Genomic DNA, 20,758 nt, shown 5'->3' on the forward strand with positions numbered 1-20,758 from the left:
ATTATTACCATTTTGTTTCTCCAAAGCGTACTTGTGAAGACTCATCAATTCCGGAACTTAAGAGTTTCTGCTTATTTTTCTAACACAGATCACAACATTTCCCAGCGTTCTGTTACACATTTGTAACTCACACTTCTGGTCACTGCAAAGGCAGTTGAGTTGCACAAACCTCCTTCCAAGTTTAAAAACAATCCTCATGGTGCCCTTCAGATTCCTGATGCGTGCATTATAGAGTTTCTAATTAATTGTCAGTTACTTTTGTCATAAGCTCCAACATTAGACACCAGTATCTCACTTGAGGAACGGCAGTGCAGTTTTAAGATGTGGAGAAATGAACACACTGAAAACCAGAAAAGAAAGCCTTCTTGTTTCATGTGGCCTAAACCAAGACTTCATTAGAAACTTTCAGAGACAAAGGACTTCACAGCACAACCCTCCTCCAGCTCATGACCTGTTAGCACACTCTCTTCCAACCATTCCCACGTTCTAGTCTGATAAGCACCTTTACTAACTACTGCAATTTTACGACCTAGAAGTACCAACTAGAACAACTCAGAGGTTCATGCCTCTTTTACAAATAACTCCAGGCAACAATCTGAAAGTACAGACCAACAGCAGCCAAGACTGACACAAACACAGAAACCTCAGTGAACATTTGCAAAAACAAAACAAAACAAAAAACCAACAAACACCAAACAACACAATTTCAAGTCTCTATCCCAGATGAGGACATGACAGTACTATGGACACGAGCACCATGAGACCACACTGCTCAACAGAACAAGTGTCCCAACATGCCACTGCATACTTCATTAGCTGCCATCAAGTGAATCATCTGCTGCACAACTCCATATCCTTTGGGAAGAAGGCTGCATACAATTTTCCCTTCATACAAATCTAAGCAGAAATGAAAATATCCATCCAATTTAATCCTCAGATTCCCTCTAGGATACGGAACACCTTTTCGTGCCTCTATACAGACATCACCTCTATGAAACTTAAAACTTTATTTACTGAGGTAAGCATCAAATAAAGTAAAGAGCTCTACAAATGCCATTTGCAGAATGAATTGTGGGAGCCTTCCTCAATTTCAGCAACGGAAGATAAAACTTTCTGATACTGCTCATGCAATACAAGGAAAAACTCCCCAGAACACATTGCAGAAGGAAATCTTTTGGCAGTCAGTTATATTTTCTAATATGACTCAGATAAAGAACAGAGGCAAAATTATTGTCTTCAGAAAAGCAATGCAAATGTTTTTCCATCTGGTTGCAAACTAACTGCTGTTTTAAGACAACAAGAAATATAAGTATCATTAAAAAGCCAAAAGAAAAAGTAAAATGCTCGTACACTGATGGCCTAAACACATTAATTCTTGACATCTCTTTGATAACCTGTATGAATGAAGCCGAAGATCAATGCTTTGCCTCACTGAGGGATGCCACGCTACACCCATATATTTCTGCTGACTTCCTAGATAAAAAAAGCAGCCTTTCTTGTAGCTTATCTCTTACAGCTTAACAACTGAGGACAGAGCAAAGGCAGCACTGAAAGAATTACAAACCATTTCCAGGGGTTGGTGTATAAGCAACAGAAATACATCCAAGCACAACAGACCACTTTGCTAAATGGAAAAGAGGATATTATTACTTTAATAATACCCTAAAATATTTCCAACAACTTTAACTATTAATTCTTGAAAGTTGGGCTTACTAGGCAACTGGTTTCTCCATCACCAGTTTGTACATCTGCAGATACGCTACATTCCTCAGACTATTTCTAACTACAGGAAAAGCACTAAAAGATGGAATAAGAGCACATAACGTTAGACAGAGCGTGAGATTTCTAAATGTTCATTAATCACACTGTCCCCTAGTTTGACAAAATGGAGACCATAAAAGGAAGAAATACAAACAGGTCACTGGAAGAAGACTAAAGTATCCATCAACTAGTTTGGTCAGGAAAGAAACTGAGTGAGAAAAGTTACTGGATTCCAGTCAAACCAAGAAAAAAATCTTCAAATGAAAAACTTATGAACTGAAGTACCAAAATTTACTAAGAACTTAGTTTACATAGAGTGATGGAAACAAATATAATGCTGCAATCCAAAGATTAATAATGTCATGCCACTTCACTCCTCCAGATGCAACTTCTTTCCTCATCCTAAATCACATGAACAGTTTCCAAGAAAGACAGTGGTCCAACATTTGGACAATTACATCTTCAAGATTGATAAAAAGGGAAAAAGTCCCCATTGCAAGGAATCCTAACCCATAAATACATCCAGAATTGTCCGGCTTACCTTTACTTTCAAAGTGTTCGAAGGATGCAGACACATTTTTGGGAAAATTTAAATTGTGAAGTTCTAAGACAGACAAAAACATCTTAGAATAAAAGAACATCTTTTTTTCTTTTATGGGTTTCACAAAAAAGGTCATTTTAAAGCATCACATCAACATTTTCGTTTTAATCTACCCACATCACTAAATTATTTCTCTCAAAAAAGGAAACAAATGAACAACGTCTGTTTCACACAGAATCACATCACAGAATGATAAGGGTTGGAAAGGACCTCTGGGTTGAGTAGCCTCTCAAAAGGGGTTCACGTCACATCTTTCAGATAACACCACTGACAAGTTTTTTAAAAACACACTGTACTTTCAGCAACATTTCTCCATACTGAATTCTTGGAGTAATCTTCAGGAGCATTTAGCAGCCACGGCTCATGTGAAATGAGTAGGTGCTGAGATTCCTCAAAATTCTTGAAAACATATAAGGCTTAAAAATCACAGCTCTTTTTCCAGTAAAAAGAACAGCTTCCATCTGAGGGATATGAGTTAATAGAGCTTGATCATCACAAAGTGCAGCATAAATTGTTATAAATCCAACTATTGTGTTGCACAAAGTAAACCAGCAGATGCACTGTAACTATGTATGTGCCTGTCCTCATCACGCTATAAATGCAAAGCAAACTCATGTAGCTCACAATGCGCCGTCATTTCAGAGCAGCTGATACCTGAAGTTCTTACCCTACTCGATTTCCCACTTTCCTCCTTGCACGCTGTAGCAGTTAGACAGATCAATAAGAGGGAAAGCCATCAACAAAGGTGTGATGACAGAAAGACCATCATGATAGAAAGGTTCTTCTCTTCCTTTAAAGTACATTGCTCACCCGTATCAGAAGATGCTAGTTTTGCAGGGGAAAGCCGCACCAAGGAAGGATCTCCAACTAGAGACCCTTCCCCAATAGCAGTCAGCCCTTAAATGAGGTCTAAGAGAGGTGCAGCCAGGCTCCACCCCTGCCGGTCACACAGCCGAACTGCCTTCACCTGTGCTCCCAGGGCTGACCGAGTCCTTTCCCCAGGCGCTCCATCGGTGGTTCAGGCTGTGACTCAACAGTTCCCATACATGTGCCTTGACTGATGCATAGGGCCTGGCACACAGCTCCCTGCATTGGTTAACTTTCAAGAATAGGTATAATAGCTTTTGCTCTTTGGTTGACAAGAACTGCATAAGTCAGTCCACGGTGCATTGGAAGTCCCATCAGCCCCATGCAGGAACAATAACAAGTCATTATTTAGCCTGAAAGAAAAAGATGTACACGGGAGGGAGAAAAAACTATGAGTAGATAAAACCCAATGATTGCTATTCATTTTTTTTTAACAGTTAAATTATAAAATAGGAATAATTATTAATTTTGAAATGCTTATCCAGTGAAAGACACCGTCAAAAAGTTGATCTGTGTACCAATATATCGAAACCCAGAGCCAGGCATAAATCCATCAGAGGACTGACCGTTAAAATCCTGCCTTGAATCCTAAGCACATTTATATCTGCATACAAATGATAATAAGCATAACGATTATAAATAGGAACTTGATGGTGTCAAACAACACAGGTGTAAAGACAGATGCTAAAAGATCTTACGCCTGATGGGCCTAACTTTCCTGAGAGGAGGATTACTTTTTATGGCTGCTCATCTAGGTCTCAAAAAAGACTCAAAAACTCCTCTCTTCATGCAGACTGTTATTCTGTCCCCTGTAAGTACACATAATACCGCTGAAGGGCTCAGATTTCTTCTACAGAAGTAGACAGAGCTGCATTTCCTCACACTGCTGAAGTTAAACAACTTTCATGAACTGAAGTTTGTAGATGCTAAAGATTCGTGGCACTTACACAAAGCAAGGAGTGCAAAACGTTTCTTAAGAACTGAAACTGCATGCATCAACCTTCATGTCAAAGCCACGCAGCCAAGTGACAGAATTCTGCTTACTTTTTAACCCTGCCCACAAAAACGTGTGCCAAGGGGGAATTAGGAGGTTTTCACATTTCACCGCTTTGCGCCTCAAAAGGAAACAGGATCATTGCTCCACTCGGGTAAAATCGAGATGCCCCCTATCCGCCCTACGCCAAGCACACAGCGCACCGAGCTGCCCCCGGGATCCCGTCACGCCGGGAGGAGGCCGGCCCGCAGTCCCCACCTGCAACCCGGCAGCTGCGAGCCCCGGCCTCGCGCTCCCACAGCTGAGCCCCTTCCGAACCCCCACCCCCGCGGCCACGTGCCCCCGCTCCTCTCCCTCACGGACCCGCCGCCCGCCCAGCCCCGGCCTTCCCAGCCGCCTCACCCAGTGCCAGCCCTGCCTTCCCGGCTCCCGCACCTCCCGCCGTCACGGCTCCAAGCCGGCGGGCCGCCACACGCAGCTCCTCTCCTTCACACCGCCTCGCTTCGCCTCGGGAAACGATTCCAGTTCCTGCCCACCTCTATCACCTCGCGGTGCGGCGGCCGGGCCTGACCTTCCGCCGGCCCGCCCGGGCGGCTGCCACATCCCTCCTGCCACGCAGCCCCGGGAGCATCCTCGCCCGCCTCCCCCCCCTCTCCGGGCCGGCCGCCCCCTCCCCTCGAGGACCCCCCAGAAGCTGGCCGTCTCCTGCCGCCTCCTCCCGCCTCCCCGCCCGGCCGGCATCCCGCGGCCCCGCTACCCGTGCCGGGCCCGCTCCCTCCCCTCGGGACTCGGCTCCCCCGGCGCCCTCCCGGCCGCCGCTCTCCCCGCGGCGGGGCACGCAGCCCGAGGCCCGCACTCCGCTCCGGGCCGCCGCCCCCGCCGCCGAGGTGCGAAGGGCGGAAACGGGTCGCGGCGGGGCCGCGAGGAGAGCAGGCCGCGGCGCGCCGTGCCCCGGCGGGAGGAGGGGAGGAGGAGGCCGCCGACGGGGCGCGGGGGTCGGGAGGGGTTCGGGCACCGGGAGCGCGGCCTGCTCGGAGGCGGCGGGGAGCGGCCCGGCCCCTCGCACGTACTCACCGCCGGGTTCGCCATTACGCGGCGGCGCTGCCCGGCAGAAGGCACGCGCGCGGGGAGGAGGCGGAGGCGATGCCCCGCGCCTGACAGCTCCCCGCCGGGGCGGCCCGGGGGCGGCGGCGGCGACGGCTTCCCCCACCCCCAGGGGGATTCCCGCGGGCCGAGGGCGGCACTTACCGAGCGGCCGGCGCAGGCCGGGAGAGGCGGGCGGCGGCGGCGGAGCGGGCGAGGGCGGCGCGGCGTGACTGGCTCGGCTCGGCTCTCCTCCCCCCGCCGCCCGCCCGCCGCGCAGAGCGGCGCAGCGCAGCGAGGCCGGGAGGGGCGGCCGGGCCGGGGGCGAAGTTTCACTCGCTCCGCGCCGCGACCCCACCGGCCCCAGCGAAGCCGCGGGGACGGGCCGGGGGGTGCATTTGCATATTTCTCACCCCCGCGCTGATTGGCCGCCCGGCGCGGGGGCCGCCGCGCGCTGACACGGCGCCGCAGGAGGGAGGGAATGGGGGGGAAGCGAGAGGGGCGTGAGCGGCGGCGGCGCGGGGCCGCAGGCTGGGGGAAGGAAGAGGAGGGAGCGCGGCAGCGGGGACGGGGCGGGCGCGGGGGGCGGGCAGGGAGCGACGGGCGGATTTCCTCCCCGGGACACCTTCACCTCACCCCGCGGCCCCCGTGGGAGGGGGCGGCCCCCAAAAGCAGGGGGGCGGCGCGGGGCGGGCGGCGGCGGAGCCGATAAAATGGTGCGCGGGCGGCGGGGCTAGCCCATCCAATATGGCCCCCTTCTCCGGCAGAAGCCAATCCCGGGCGCGTTTATTCTAGAGGCGCCGGCGGAGGTCAGAGCCGGGCCGCGCTCCTCGGTGGGCTGCAACCCCAGCACCGAGCGAAGCGGCGCCCGCCCGCAGCGCCACCGCGGGCGGCGGGGGATTCCCGGGCGGCGCGGCCCTTCGGCAGCAGCGCGGCGCGCGGGCGGTCTCGCGCCGCAGCACAGCGCCGCCGCCGGGAGCCGCCTCACAGCGCGTCACGGCGGGAGCCCGAACCGGCGTGCTTGGGGTCGTTGTACGGCAACCCAGGGTTAGGCAGCGTCTAACAGACCAGCTGCTGCCCTAGGAGAGGCGGTGTGGCGAGCTGTCGGTGACGTGCCTCACCGTTCTTCTAGCACCGTTCTTGTTCTGAGCAGAGCTGGGAGCACGCGGGGTGCCAGAGGTAAATACATGCGGGCACAGCACTGCGCCGTATAAAACCATTTTTGAAGTGGGTTGTTGAAGGCCCAGAGCACCTAGAGCTTTACAGCTAAACTATTCTCCTTCCCTTTGCCTTCACGTTTGTTTCAGTCATACAAAATACAGTTCCCCACATACCAACTATTGATTGAAAGATCAAACTGTAGAAGTAGCAGCTGAGGAAACACTCAGACTATCTCAAGTAACTTGTCACAAGTGGAGCTACAGGTTCCTGCTGCAGGACCTGTTTCCAACAGAGCATTCCCCGCAGCAGAGAGCTGGAAGAAGACCTCCCTCGTCACTTAGAAGCCCTGAGGGGCTGCTTGCTGCTGTCTCTGGTGGCACAGAGAGCTCTCACTGAGAAGGCTTCAGCAAGAAGGATGAGTTGGGTGAAGGACTCAATTGAGTCGTACAGGAATGCAAGAGCATTTTGCTCTTACCCACACCTCAGTGCTGAGCCTGCTGGGACTGTGTGGTGTATATGTACAGAGAGGAGAAATCTCACCCTCAGGCCTTTCCTGCCACAAGACAACAAGGTATGCACATCAGTTCTCTACACCCTGTTGCTTACACATCTAGGATGTATTTTGAGTGATTTCTCACCGTAGCAACAACAGATCCCGTGTGTAGGCATTTGACCGTGTGTTGCCATAAATATGTTCTGAGTTGCTAAACAGCTCACCTATGCTTGCCTAGATAGAAATGTAAGATGGGGTTTTGTTTTCTGTTTGTTCAGAAAACAAGCACTTAAGCAAGCATTTAAATGGATGGTTTAGCTTTCCAACACAATATCTTCTCCCCACTCCCCCATTTCTTCTTGGCTAAAGCTCAATCTTCTCCCACATTGTTCGCTAGCACTCTTAGTAACAGTTACACTGAAATTGTCATCCAAGCTTTCTTTTATTTAGCCCTGTCGGTTTTTTTTTTTTTGCTGCAATTTTTTTCCCCCTCTCACAAATAGAAACTCCAACAAACGAACATACATTTTTTTAGTGATTTCTGGAAGTAAACACGTTTGTCTATCCTCCACAGAGAAAAAGGCCAGTCATTAACCAGAAGACACTCTTTGTTTTTTTAGTGTAATTAGCAGCTAGTTTTAGTACTTCCTTAGCAAATATACTTTTAGCAGTGTAAAGAGCTTTCAGCTGTTGATAGTTTCAATGGTAATACCATAAGTTAAAAGCACAGATTTAGAACAATAAAACTCATGAATAACTAGAAACAGGATTATGGGACTGGTTCTGCTGCTGAAAAGGCACTGAATACTACGAAGACTTTAGACTTCAAGCAAAAACCCTAGTTAATTAAATGAAAGAACTAAATGCAGACTGATGTTGTAGGCTTTTTTTTAACTGTGTATCAAGTTCAGAATTATGACAAAGCTTTTATGTAGTGCTAGATTTTCTTTCAATTCCAGCTTTTGTCTCTTCATATCACCATCCAGAAATGACACTGTTGTTTCAAGCTACCATAATTTTAGCATGTTGTATATTTTATCAGAAACTATTTTTTTTTCCAGTACCACTGTTTTCACAAGGTAAGTATAATGCTGTAGTAATTGGACAGATCAATACAATGGGAAAGAAATTATAACAAAGGTGTGATAACAAAAAGACTAGGAACAACAGAGAAATACCATAAAGGAAGGGAAAAAGATTGCTCACTTGTGTTAGAAGATTCCATGTTCACAAGAGAAAGTTACACCAAAGAAAGAACTCCAGCAAGAGATCCTTCCCTAGCGGGGGTCAGCCCTTTAATGAGATCTAAGAGAGTTACAGCCAGGTTCCACCCCTTCCTGTCACACAGCTGAATTGCCTTCACCTGTGCTCCCAGGGCTGACCAGGTTCTTTCCCCAGCTGCTCAATCAGTGGTTCTGGCTGGGACTCAGCAGTTCCCATACAAATGCTTTGACTGATGAAAACATGCAGATGATGCCTTTTAAGTTTGGTAAAGGTGGAAGATTACTGTGTCTCTCCCCTCTTGTATTTTCTTCAGATGTTTCACCTATGCATGCATTTTTACATTCTTGACTCCATTGGTGCTATAAAAATTCGTTCTGCCTTGGGACTTACTGCTTGTGTGCTTTGTGGTCTACAGAGGAAGAAGACCTGTACTCTGCAAAGCAAGGACACACTCCTTTTATCCTGCTCTGGGTGTGGGATAAAATTTTCCAAGAAAAAAAAAAACTACAGAGCAAATTGATTGGTGCACTTGCCTGGTTTCCTGGGCTTTGATTGCACGTGAAAGTTGCTGCAGGGGTATTGAGGTCGGGACTGGAATGAAGTTCACATGCACTGAATCAGCTGCTGGGATTCTGTTGTTGCTACAGTGACTGCTTTGATCCTTCTCAGTAGCCACTCTGTGTGACTTAGGAGAGCAAAGAGTGTCTGTACAGGCTGCAGCTATGACAGCAACTCTAAGTAGGTCTTTGTCATCAGTGTAGAAGCCTGTGGGAATCTGTGATGCAGGTGAAGACTTGAAGAGCCATGCAAACTGGGCCTTTGTTGATATGTTTTGGCTGTTTGGTGCACTGCCTTCACAACAACAAACCACTTTTAGGTTACTTCTGGAGCCATTAACAAATCTGTGAAGTGAGGATAAGCTCCTGTCATTTTTTCTCTGAATAGATTTACAGCTCTATGGGAACTATTGAATCATTGCCACTGATGGAGCACCTGGGGAAAGGACCCGGTCAGTCCTGGGAGCACAGGTGAAGGCAATTCAGCTGTGTGATAGGAAGGGGTGGAGCCTGGCTGCACCTCTCAGACCTCATTTAAGGGCTGACTGCCACTGAGGTAGGATCTCTGGTTGCAGATTTTGTTTTTGGAGTTTTCCCTGTGAGTTTAGATTTTCAGAGATGGGTGAGCACTTTTCCATTTTTGCTAGTCCTGTTGTTATTATATTCTCTGTATTGCTATTCTACTATATTGATCTTTTTTATTGTTGTGATAGTTATAGGTTCCTGTTCAAACTGGGGAGGTCTCTGTCTTCTTTGTTTTGTTGTGTTGTTGGCTAGCAGTTTTTGTGAACTTCTGCAAGAAGCAGCTATGCTCTACACCTGCAGATGTGAAACGCTGCAGATGCAAAGTATGTGGAAGCAGATAACTTGTTTCATGGCCTTGAAAATATAGCTGTAAAGTAGGCTATGGTTATGAGTACCCTTTTAGATTAGGGAAAGCTTAATTGTTTAGAGTGTATGTTGGGAGGGAGAGAATAACTGTATCCAAGGGTCTCAATTAAAAAGAAGAAACAAAATATTCTGGTATTAATCATAAATCAAAATCAGATTGCAATTATACTTGTAAGCAACCTACTTAGAACCCAGGAATCTCTTGCTAGCTGAAATGTTTTATCTGGATAGTATCTCCTAGATGTTTGGCTGGCAGTTAGAGACCACCATAGAGTAAACCTGCAGTGAAAATATCAAAGTGCTGCTTTCATTAGTGTTTCCTTAAACTCCTATATCTGCGGTTTGGTTATTTACTTGTCATAATGTCAGCTAGAAATATATGTAGCTGACAAAATGACCATAGTACTGAAGTGAAATCTGCTGTGAGGTAGGCATTGCATGAGGGAAGCTTTTTAAAATCTGAATTTACTTGGATAGTATTCTAGATTAAATCCTGTTTTTGTTAAGAAATAAAGAAAAGCCCTTTTTTTTTAGAGGATTGGTGGACTTTTTAAAGTTCATTTTTGTCAAAGGTTTGCTGTGTTGTATTTTGAGAGAGCAGAAGTTTTTCTCTTGACAGGATGACAATAACTTATGAATCTCTGTGCTGATGTGAGAATCTTGAATTGGGTTTTAAAATGTATTCTGCAAAGATCGTGCCTTAAAGATTAAGAATGACTGAAGACTGCTTCTAAGCATTTGTGATAGGAAGAGAGGAACCCCTCTAAGATCAGAGCTGGAAGCTCTGATGAGCATGTGGAGCCCAAGAGTGAAGGTTTCATTCTCTATTTCTGTGATAGCTGAACAGGGAGGGTTATTGTGAGAGAATGGAGATAGTAATAGTTATAGAAATATGTTGTAAATACATGGTGAAATCTAGAGGAAGCCTGAAAGTGACTTGAATCTTCTGCAAACAGACATTGGATGATTCTAATAGACTAGATGTTGAGAATGAATGTGGCAGTTAAGGCTGGTTATATTGCATCTTTCCTGATTTTGTTTTCAATTCTTTTGTGCTTCTTTCTGTTAGTAGAAATAGAATGGATATGTTACCTGCTCTTTGAATGTAGAGCTTCATGTAGTATTTCTGTTTTAAATCTCATACTCCTTACTATGATTTACTCACAGTAAGTCTAATTACTAAGACTTGTTGTGCATGGGCTCTTTCTAATGGTAGGGGACGAAAAAGGAGAACAGCCTGTGGGGGGAGTTTGATGTAGAGGTGGGGGTTATTGTGGCATTTCTGTTTTTAATAAGATGCTTTTCTGGGTCATTTTCTTACTATGAGATGACAGTGAATCTCCTGCTCAAACAGTTTGACGCTTTGCTTCTGTTTTCTTGCTTCTGGAAGTTGTGCCAAATACATCTTGTACAGAAGGAATATCATCATCAGTCCTGAGCAGCGCAGGAAACAAAGTAAAATGTGAAGTTTTAATATGGGTCCCTGGTGTAAAATGCTATCTGTTTCTTGACTGTATCTGAAAGCTACTGTAACAACACAAATGACAAACTGTTAATAACAGAGGAACTCTGTTCCTCTTCACTCTTAATGTCCTTTTACTCTCTGTAATACCAAGCCAGTTAAATAAACTCAGGAAATGCCTAGAATTGCATTGTACAGTGCTGTGTTGTGGTGCAGTGTGCCTCAGGAGAGTTGTACCGTCGGAAGTGTCTGGAGTAAGGGGATCTGCTCTGCTGTGTGCGTGACGGAGCGGTGCGGATGGGAGGGAGCTCCGAGCGGCCGTGCGGGACTGCGCGGAATGTAGAAGTCTGCTGCTGCCCTCCTGTGGAGTTTCTCTAGATAGCTGTATAGCTGTTGTGATAGCAGCGCTGCTTTAGAGATGTGATTTTTGGCTGTCTATGAAGTTCAAGTGTATTTTTTCTTTTTTTTCCTGATAAGCATCAGTCTCCGATGTTGTAGCATATGCAGTAGTTTTTTTTTTGTGGTAAACCTCTACCTTTGTGGATAACAGGTGGGCAGAATATGCCATTATCTTAATTTTAACATGGCTTTTCATAGGACTTTTCCAAGGATTTCATGCTCTGTGTGGGCAGACAGCTAGATAAACTTAAAAACATACTAAATCCCACAGTACAAACCATCAAAAAGTTTGTCTGTGTGACCAGGAGCAATGCCTAATGCTCTACACAAACATTGATCATAGGATACCACAGGGATGCATGCTGGGACTAGTTCTGTTAGTCACTATTAGTGGGACACCCCAAATCAGAAGGAGCTGCAGTATGCTCAGTGATAGGGCTGCCATTCAGAGACTTGGCAGGATGGAGGAATACCAGGTGCTTGCTTTCTATCATTAGACCCCCTAGAATGTCTTCAAAAATATCTTGTGATCCTCAACTTGCCAGCGTTGATGTTAAGTCCCATTCCAACTTGCACCAGAGTGACTTCAGTAATCTTGAAACCGTGAGAATGTGTTTGTAATCCTGGTCTTTAACAGTTGTGTGTATGCACTGTGTATGCATTGAATCTTTATGGTGATCTCATCTTGGTATGTGTAGAAGCAAGATCTTCAGTTCAAGACATCTGGAATAAATCTAGTGCTGTGTGTATTTCATGTGCAAATCATTGTCTTTCAAGTTCTTAAGATATCATGAGTTAACTGATAATATTACAGAGATGAGTAAGCCATGTAGTTGAGCACTTAAAGTACATGCACTGCAGAAATCAATTTGGGTCATCTAGTCTAGACCAGAAATCGTGCTGGTTTGTGTAGTACACATCACTGGTGGCTTTGTTTGCTGAGCCTGTCCTACAATTTTCAGTATGGAACAAGTAACAGGCTGTCTGACTTCTAGACTAAACTTTTTATGTATCTTAAGAACTGATGTAGGCTAAGTTGTGTGGCATTCCACATTCACGTAGGCTAAGTGATGCAGGGAATCTAGAGAACCCAGAGTACCATAAGAGCAGTAGCAAGTAGTAGCAGCTCTCCCCATCTGCTGTACTGACCTCCTCCAAGAGGGAGCTGAAGGTAGAAAGGAGACACCTCTTGCAGAGGTTTTAATTGGGATTATGCAGCAATCTGGACCCATGTACCTAAATTCAGTTGAAATAATTATGTCTGGATCTGTGCCTGAACAAATGAAGCTCCTTTGGACCTTGACTCTCTGGGCTGAAGGCAAATATTTAACATCAGCTTTGAAGTGATAAGTTAATGTGATAAAATGAACTTGTATGAATTTGTGCTTTCATTCCTGTGAACCTTCTTTACTGGTCATGAAGTGCAAGAATACGGCAAAAACTAAACTTAAGAGCCTTTTAAAATATTACCTGTGGAAACTATTGAGATGTATAGGCTAGCATAGTGGCAATTGTCCTTATTGCATTGTTGGCTATTACTGCATACAGTAGACCAGGTCTATACAAAGGAAACAAGTCGGCGTATTCTAGCAAGATTTTGATTGGCCAAAGGACAGACTTCTCAGAAAGTTAGTTCCAATGTGCTCAGCCTAGAAAGTTGCTGATCCTTCTGTCACTTGACTGGTTTGCTATTGGTGCCACAGGAAGTAAATGAATTTTCAGGTATTTATACCTATCTTGTATTTCATGAAGTGTGTAATGACAACTTGATCTTGTGATGACAAAGGGCCCACTTCTAGATAACTACTAGGTTACTAAAGATGAGGTCTTAAGTATTGGCTGTATTTGACCTTATCTTGCTGGCACAGACTTTTAATACCTATTTTCTAATGCATTCTCCATAGCCACTGAGGAATTAGGATTCATTTGTCTTTGTTTTAAAGAAAAAAAACAAACAATAACCCCCCTTTCTGCAATAGTTGTTGTTTCCTCATTGGTTGTCTAATGTTAGAGTTGTAGGGAAAAGCTGTGCTTATCCCCCCCCAACCCCAGTAGTACTTAATACAACAAGACTGGTAAGGAATAATGGCTCCAAGAAGTTCATAGTGGTTTCTCATATTTAGAAGTTCAACGAATTTTAAATGTTTCACTTGGTAAGAGCATCATTATTGGCTATGGGCAGGTTGTGTATATGTTAGTGTTTATGTATATATATTTACACATACATGCAGCTTCTTAGCAAGTGTCATGCTTCTACTTATGAAAAGGCTGTGTCTGCAGCATCAATGCTGCAATACTGTCACCTCCCAAGACCACTGCTAGAGCTTCTCTAAAATTGGGACTAGTCTGCTCACAAGAGGGCACTGCAACTCTACTTTTGTGAGCTATAATCAATGATGAAGTCTAACAACAAAAGACAAATATTGCCACTGTCTAGCCCTTTTTCATTTTTAAACAAGCTTGTACCACTCAAGATTGCCTTCTTTTTTTGTATGAACTGAAATTTGACTTATTTGAAGTAATGAAGAAAATTGAATGTAGGACTTGGAAATGGAATATATGTTTGCTTTTTGTTCAGAGTGTAACTTTTGTAAGTGGTGATGACTGAGTAAAGTGAATGGCATAATAAAGTATATTATCTCATTAAAAAAAAAAGGAAGACTGGCTGTGGCTGTAATGAACTAGTTTAGTTACTTATCAAAGCCTTAAGTGTTATTAGACAGCTCAGTAGACAAGTCATCATAAAAGGAGTGTTCACTTAGTAAAGATTAATTATAGCCTCCAGCATATCCAGTTTATTATGTCCAATAAGTATGACAAACAGCTGGAGGAACGTGTCTGTCTTTACACTTGATAGCATTCCTCTTGCCTCGAGGTCTGACTTCTGGAAGAATAATTAGCTGTTGTGGGTGACTTGTTCCTAATTCTGCCAACTTTTTTTTTGTTGAGTGTGTTTAATCCTGTCCTTTAAAATAAAATGAAGGTATAATGTCAATATCAGACCTTACATAATACATGACTTTTTAAGTAGTCTGAACGCTAAAGCAGAGTAGCCCTTGCATTTGTTGGGTTAGAAGTTTCTCTAAACTCCTAGTCTAGAATGATTTCTCAGTGGAGTTGTTAGACTGGCAGCCCAAAGTGGCTGGGTTTTTAGGGACTGCCTGCTGAAGAGATTTGTTATGCCGAGCTGGTTTTATTTTCTCATAATGACTTTCGGTTGAAAATTTCTTCCCATTAATTAATACAGAAACTCATCTGTGTGTTATGGAAAAGCATGTGTTATGGAGTAGGTAAGGCATGTTTGGAGCCAAATTATGTGAATAACTTACGGACTCATAAAAATTTGCTGGGGGAAAAAATTGTTCTGTGTATATTATTCCCTTTTGAAAAGCACATGCGCCATAGGGTTGTGGTGAAAAATGGGAAGCAGAGCAAGTGTATGAGCTAATGAAGACATCCAAATATTAAATAAGAAAAAGTTACTGAGGAAGTGAAGAAGAAAGTGTAGAGTCTCAGTACTATAAGGAAAGCCTTCTGACAACTAAGATTTGTAGGATAAATTTAGAATTTCAAGAACAGTTCTCAACTGAAGAATATAGATTTGCATTTATTCAGTGTTCTGATGGAAATATCAAAAAAGGGAGATTGTTAAAACACTGAGAACTTGATACTACAATTAGTGACAATTGTTTTTGTCAGTTAAGCCTGAGTGGCAGTGATGTTATAGTGAGGTTTTGAAACAAATTTGTCTTAAATGATGCCAAGGTAACTGGCATCAAAACCAGATACCACACAGCCTGGGTGACAGGCTGAGTCCTTTTTAATAGTTGTGAAACTGTTTTCTAGGGGAAACAAGTGTGATCCACGAAGTTAAATGTGATTCTGTGTGTAAGGAATTATGGACATCAGTGTGTCACAGTGAGTGTGCAAATGTAGGTGTCATGCTGGAATGCTGTAACTGGGTAATTTGGGGTGGAGGGGAATGTCAGTACCTAAGGGATAGAGGGGTCTCTCTTTCGTTGGGATACAGACAAACTCATTTTATAATCGCCATGTTTTATGTTTCAGTGCAAGTACTTCTGAAATACTACTTATGTCTGTTTCCAGGCACTGACTTGACTTTATTTGTGTATTCAACACTTTACTATAGGTACTGAGGTGGTACTTTAGCAATTCTGGGTAGGTAATGAGACCTGTGATGAAACAGCAAATGAGATATGAAAGAATAATTTAATGTAGGAAACTTACTTGCTTGTTTGTGCAGAGTTAACTCTGTAGTGTGGTGAGACAGGAGAAAGCTTGACTCTTGGTCCTTGCTCTGTCATGTCCTACGGTAGGCTTGCTGTTTCTTTCCTTCACCTAACAAATTGCAAGAAGTTCTCGTTTATCAATATAATGAGATAAATCACTGTTCATAAAATATACAATAAAAGCACATGACATAGCTAACATTGGAAATTCTAAAAGCTCTTAAAATTTCTTGAAATTGCTTCTGTAAAATTCTCAAATACTCCAACATTCATTATTTAGGTTGCTCTGAAAGTAATGCCTCCTATTTATTTCTGTGGAAACTCAAACAGCTATAAAAAGCACAACAATATTTCATAGAGCAAATTCTCAGTGATAAAACACTTTTTCACCGTGGTCTCCACAATTAGCCAATTTGTATGACTGAGCTGATCAAGACACTCTTCATGGTGTGGTAGCTGTGCATGTCTGGAATATGTCTTGCCTTTCACATAGCTGCCACTGCAGCTGAAATGCACCACCCACCACCTCACTGTGCTCACATCCACTCTTCAGCACACATCAGTGAATGCCAATGACAGCATCTGTGTCCACATGGAGGAATTCAATGGCGCAGCTTTGCTTCATACACATTTCCATGTCAGACTGCCCCTTTGCTGCTGTCTGTCACGCGGCAATGAAGTAATGGAATATTGGTGGGAATGTTCAGCCTCTACTCCCATACCACCAACTTAAGACAGGAGATATCACCTTCTGTGCAGCCCTCACAGTTCAACAGACTTTTTTTTTTTAGCCAGCTGAACACACCTTGTTTCTAAAGAGAACAGCTTGCCTTCTTTCTGCATAGAGTACAGAAACATAGGCATATTTGACAGCAACAGAAACAGTAAACTAGGACTGAGGTGCAAAGAAATGTGTATGTATGGGTTCATTTCCTCTTGAGCTACTTAACATCTCTTTAGGTTAGTAGCAAGTAGGCATTCCTTTGGTATCTTATTGCAACTTAATCCTGGGTGTCTACTAATTTAAACTAATTGGTCTCTTTTATATAGCTATTTCAATCTTCTGATAAAGAACTGTTGTGGGGAAGGAATTAATTTTTTGTTAACCACAAAACTGAAATATTTTAATGGTCTACCTGCAGAATAACTATATTCCTTGCTTGAAAGGACTGACCAGGTGAATCTTGCTGCTGATGAATCAGTAGGAGGGGAGTCATAGAAGTATTAGTTAAATGCATGACAGAAGACAATTCTGAACACAACAAGCCTTGTTGTCAGTATCGAGTGCTGAGTAAATACCATCACTGAAGCAGTGTATAGTTGTTGCATATTATGCAAACACTTCTCAGGTGTGCTGAGAAAATGATGTGTACAGTCTGCTGGGGCAGGATTGGGAACATGTCCACGCTGAGATTCAAACTGTGTTTGAAGTTTGCTGGCTTTCTTTCAAGAACTTACAGGGTATCTGCCCCAGAATGGTTGTAGGTATTTTAATACAAGATTGTTTTCCAGTGGATCTATATTTCTAGGATTCACATCAGTAAAAACTTGTAAACTAATGAACAAGTACTCTTCCACTTTCTTGGTTTGAGGTGGTGCAGAAACTTGCCTTGTACAAAAGAGAATTCATTTGTAAACAGCTACTGTTTTTCTGTTCCATCACTGTAATTGTCAAAACAACTCAATATTTGAGCTAAGAACAACACTAAATACTAGATTGAGGATGCTGTTATGTCAGAAAGCTCCCTGTTTCTTTGGGGGATACTGTTAAGCTACTCAAGTGTGTACTTAATGATGGACTATGGAAAAAATCCTGAATCCACGATCTGTCAGTGATCAAACTGTTAAAATGCACTGGTCCCAAGAATGGAGCAGAATGGTTGGTATATTGCTGCTAAATGTAAAGCCTGAATAGGAAAGATTCTTACCAGGTATGGAACACCAGTTCTGAAAGATCGCTGGAAGGTGTATGCATTCACATCAGAAAGGCTACAGTGCAATGTTACCTGTCTTATCAGGATCTCTTAACCAAATTGAGGTCTGGACCAAAACTTCTACTCCTGTATAGTACAACAGTGTTGACTTAATGTGTGAAGTAGAAAATGTAATGCTCTCCTACTGAATGGAGCTTTTGGGGTCCATTAATTCTTGCTGCTAACTTGAGAATGGAAGGATTTGAGAAACTCGAACATCTTCAATTGTTTGAATATTGTCATGAGTCTTCATGCCCAAGTCCACCTGAACAGACTTTTTCTTACCTCCTGTGATACTCTTTCTCTTATTTTCAGAAACATGAGTAGTTACAATATCTCTGGCAGGAACATAAAGGCTTATTTATACCAGGATCTAAAGAAGCCAGATTTCATATGAGACTTGCTGGTGCCAAAGGTATTGTGCTATTGGCTTTCATTTCTTGGTTCAAAATGTAGGTGAAGTGCAAGTCAGTCAATATTTAAGACAGTATCATCTCTGATAATGTTTTTTTCTTAAAGGTAGTCTTTGTATGTAGCTCTTGTGGCTTCTAAAGGCTGTATAATATTGCACAATCAACGTAGGATTCAGCTGCCATCTAGTGGGAAATTTCAGACAGTGTTCTGAAAATGAGCTGTAAACACTGAAGTTGCTAAAGCTTACACAGTTAGGCTTAAGGACAGCTGGGGACTGCTGAATTCTTTGTCCGATTCTTTCGAGTCTTCACATGGAAGACAACTCTCTCTTCACACATCTGAATTAAAAGGAGGAAGTCTACAGATGTGGACTAATGTAGAAGTGTAGAACTGAATTGGTGCATGTTTTAATGTTCTAAATCAGGTATGTCTAATGTTCCACAGGTATTCTGTGAATGAACTTTCTCCTACTCTGCAACATGGCTTATCAATGCTTGTGGAGTTAAGTGGATGCTTCTAATACTACTTGAATAAAGTAGAGGGTCGTACATGATGTAAGAAAAAAAAAAAAACCCTGCTTGCTTAACAGCTGTTTCTAAAACAAAGCAAACAGACATCAGCCTGAAAGCAGTAATTAGTCTCAAATAAATGGGCAGAGGTAGTAACCTGAAAACATCTTAAGTTATGCGGGTGAACTGTGTTGTGCTGCTTGATTTACTCCAGATGCATAAATCTGTGATTGTCTCTAATCTGGGATAAGTGTGCTTTCTTGATAGAATCTTAAATATTGTGCTTCATGTTCAGTAGTCTACTTCAAAAGAACTCAGTTTCCCTCTATTTTCACTGACTATTTGAGGTGCTTGTGACTTTGTTCCCCAATTTGAACATCTTTAACACAAAGATAGCTCACCTTAAGGTGTTTTTATTAAAGTTCTGAGGTGAATGCAGGAAAAACATGCAGTTCAACATCCAGGAGCTTATCTTATGGCTGTATGGCCTACTTAGTCCCACAGTGCTAATCTTTCAGCTGTGGTCCTGATGCTTGTCCCTTTCCAGCTACTTGACATTTCAGGCTCTGAATGCTATTCCACCAATAAGAGCAAAACTATGGAGTTTTTACTGGTTAAAAAAAACCTGCTAATATTGAACTATTGAACTAGTAATATAAAAATAACATAGTAATACAAATTACAAAACAAAGGATTAAAAGAATATTCAGGCTGTGACAACACAGATCGTTCCTGTAGCAAGGCAATGTTTTCTAGTAAGTGAGCTGTAGGATGTTTAAAAGTTAAAATCAAGTCAATTAAGAGAAAAATACTAATAGAGAACAGTTTCATAGTCAGAAAACTCACCTTCTGCTGGTTGCAGTCAACTATAGCTCTTCATTGGTCAATGCTTGATTAGCAAGATTGGCGTGTTGTCACAGATACCAAACACACCCTTAGCAATACAACAGGGAAAGCTATTTAGCTTTAGTTCCTTTCCTTGTTCTTCAATCCTGCAGTGTAATGAGCCTTCTATCAAAAAAATCCACAAAACCTTCTTGGACTGCATGAGACCAAAATGGGCTGCAATACCAGTAAAAGCACAGCAGTTGTGGAATCTATCCCAAAACCTGGAAGACAGCCTGAGAATGAAAATAAGAATGAAGACCTTTGTACAGAAACAACTGCTGAAGCTGCCCAGAATTTCTGTTATGGACAATGCTTGTGGCAGAGCAAGTTGCAATTGGATATTGATGTACTTCAAATACAGACTGCAACTACGAAGTAAGCAGCTTAATTACTGGTATTCTGCTCTTGATGGAATTGATCTTTGTTACTGACAGACTGTGGAGATGAAAGCAAGTTTTGTTTAGGATCTCAGCCTAATCTGCATTTACAGTTGCTAGTGTGCGATTGCCATCTGAAATGATTAATTTCCTGTGTGAATACTCAGAAAAGTACCTGTGTTGCACAAGAAGCAAGCCATCAGTGTTGTCTCCTGGAAACCTGAATTGACTCTGGAGTAACCTCAAAAATCAATGAAACCCTGAATCTAAGGAACTAACTAACTTTAAAAAATGTGTATGTATCTATTATTTGTCTGGCACAATTTCTCTTGTAATGGCAATTACAAATAGCAATTGTGTTGAAGAATCTGAAAGTCTTGTCCAATAAACACAAATCAACTTCAGTACATAAAAATTGAACTACATATTGAGTTACAGTCTCAAAAATATGTATGTTGGTCAGTTTTACATGTGCATTTACTACAATTACAATGCCTCACATCATAATGACCTGGCAGTTTAAATTCTCAATTACTTTGCATATTTTTGCATCAATATGAATCACCAATTTCTGTTCTTGAAGACCCAGTAAATAAATGTTGTAGCTTATTTGGTTCCTTTAGTTCTTATCATTTGCAGTAGATGTGCATTCAATCCTACATGTAGGTTTCTCTTGCCCTACTTAACTTTTGGCTGTTACTTATTAAAGGTCTGGCATTTCTTAAAGCTTACTTATCAAATAGGCATTGTGAAGGCTGTTTCTGTATATTGATTCTGAGAAGATGAAAACCTGAGTTGTGTTTTTTTTTGCCCACTGAGACTCTTAAGTGTTGTGTATCTTTGAGGGTAAAAGC

The 20,758-nt window shown here is 43.0% G+C and overlaps 2 protein-coding genes and 1 long non-coding RNA gene across 14 annotated transcripts in view; 1 reads left to right on the forward strand and 2 right to left on the reverse strand.

Moving 5' to 3' along the window:
* CHD9 (chromodomain helicase DNA binding protein 9) overlaps nucleotides 1-5,609 on the reverse strand; it is an 81,809-nt gene extending 76,200 nt beyond the window's left edge. For 6 of the 7 annotated variants that reach the window (XM_085235008.1, XM_085235005.1, XM_085235009.1 and 3 more), the window contains exon 1: nucleotides 5,472-5,609. The gene's annotated coding sequence lies outside the window, so the exon portion shown is untranslated. Of the gene's footprint in view, nucleotides 1-5,297; nucleotides 5,397-5,471 lie in introns of those variants that run through there. The other variant, XM_085235004.1, reaches the window with a different exon arrangement.
* A 3,621-nt stretch (nucleotides 5,610-9,230) lies between these two features.
* On the reverse strand, nucleotides 9,231-19,605 carry LOC146543471 (uncharacterized). The gene is made up of 3 exons (XR_014886141.1): nucleotides 19,486-19,605; nucleotides 15,742-15,852; nucleotides 9,231-11,066 (listed from the first exon to the last, which is right to left on the reverse strand). It is a non-coding gene; the product is annotated as an uncharacterized LOC146543471 (long non-coding RNA).
* Nucleotides 19,606-19,763: 158 nt separating this feature from the next.
* TOX3 (TOX high mobility group box family member 3) overlaps nucleotides 19,764-20,758 on the forward strand; it is a 228,022-nt gene continuing 227,027 nt past the window's right edge. For all 6 annotated transcript variants that reach the window (XM_085235016.1, XM_085235018.1, XM_085235019.1 and 3 more), the window contains exon 1: nucleotides 19,764-19,902. The gene's annotated coding sequence lies outside the window, so the exon portion shown is untranslated. The remainder of the gene's footprint in view (nucleotides 19,903-20,758) is intronic.

The sequence above is a fragment of the Meleagris gallopavo genome, chromosome 13 (assembly GCF_905368555.1).
Source record: "Meleagris gallopavo chromosome 13, MGAL_WU_HG_1.1, whole genome shotgun sequence".
NCBI classification, from domain to species: domain Eukaryota; kingdom Metazoa; phylum Chordata; class Aves; order Galliformes; family Phasianidae; genus Meleagris; species Meleagris gallopavo.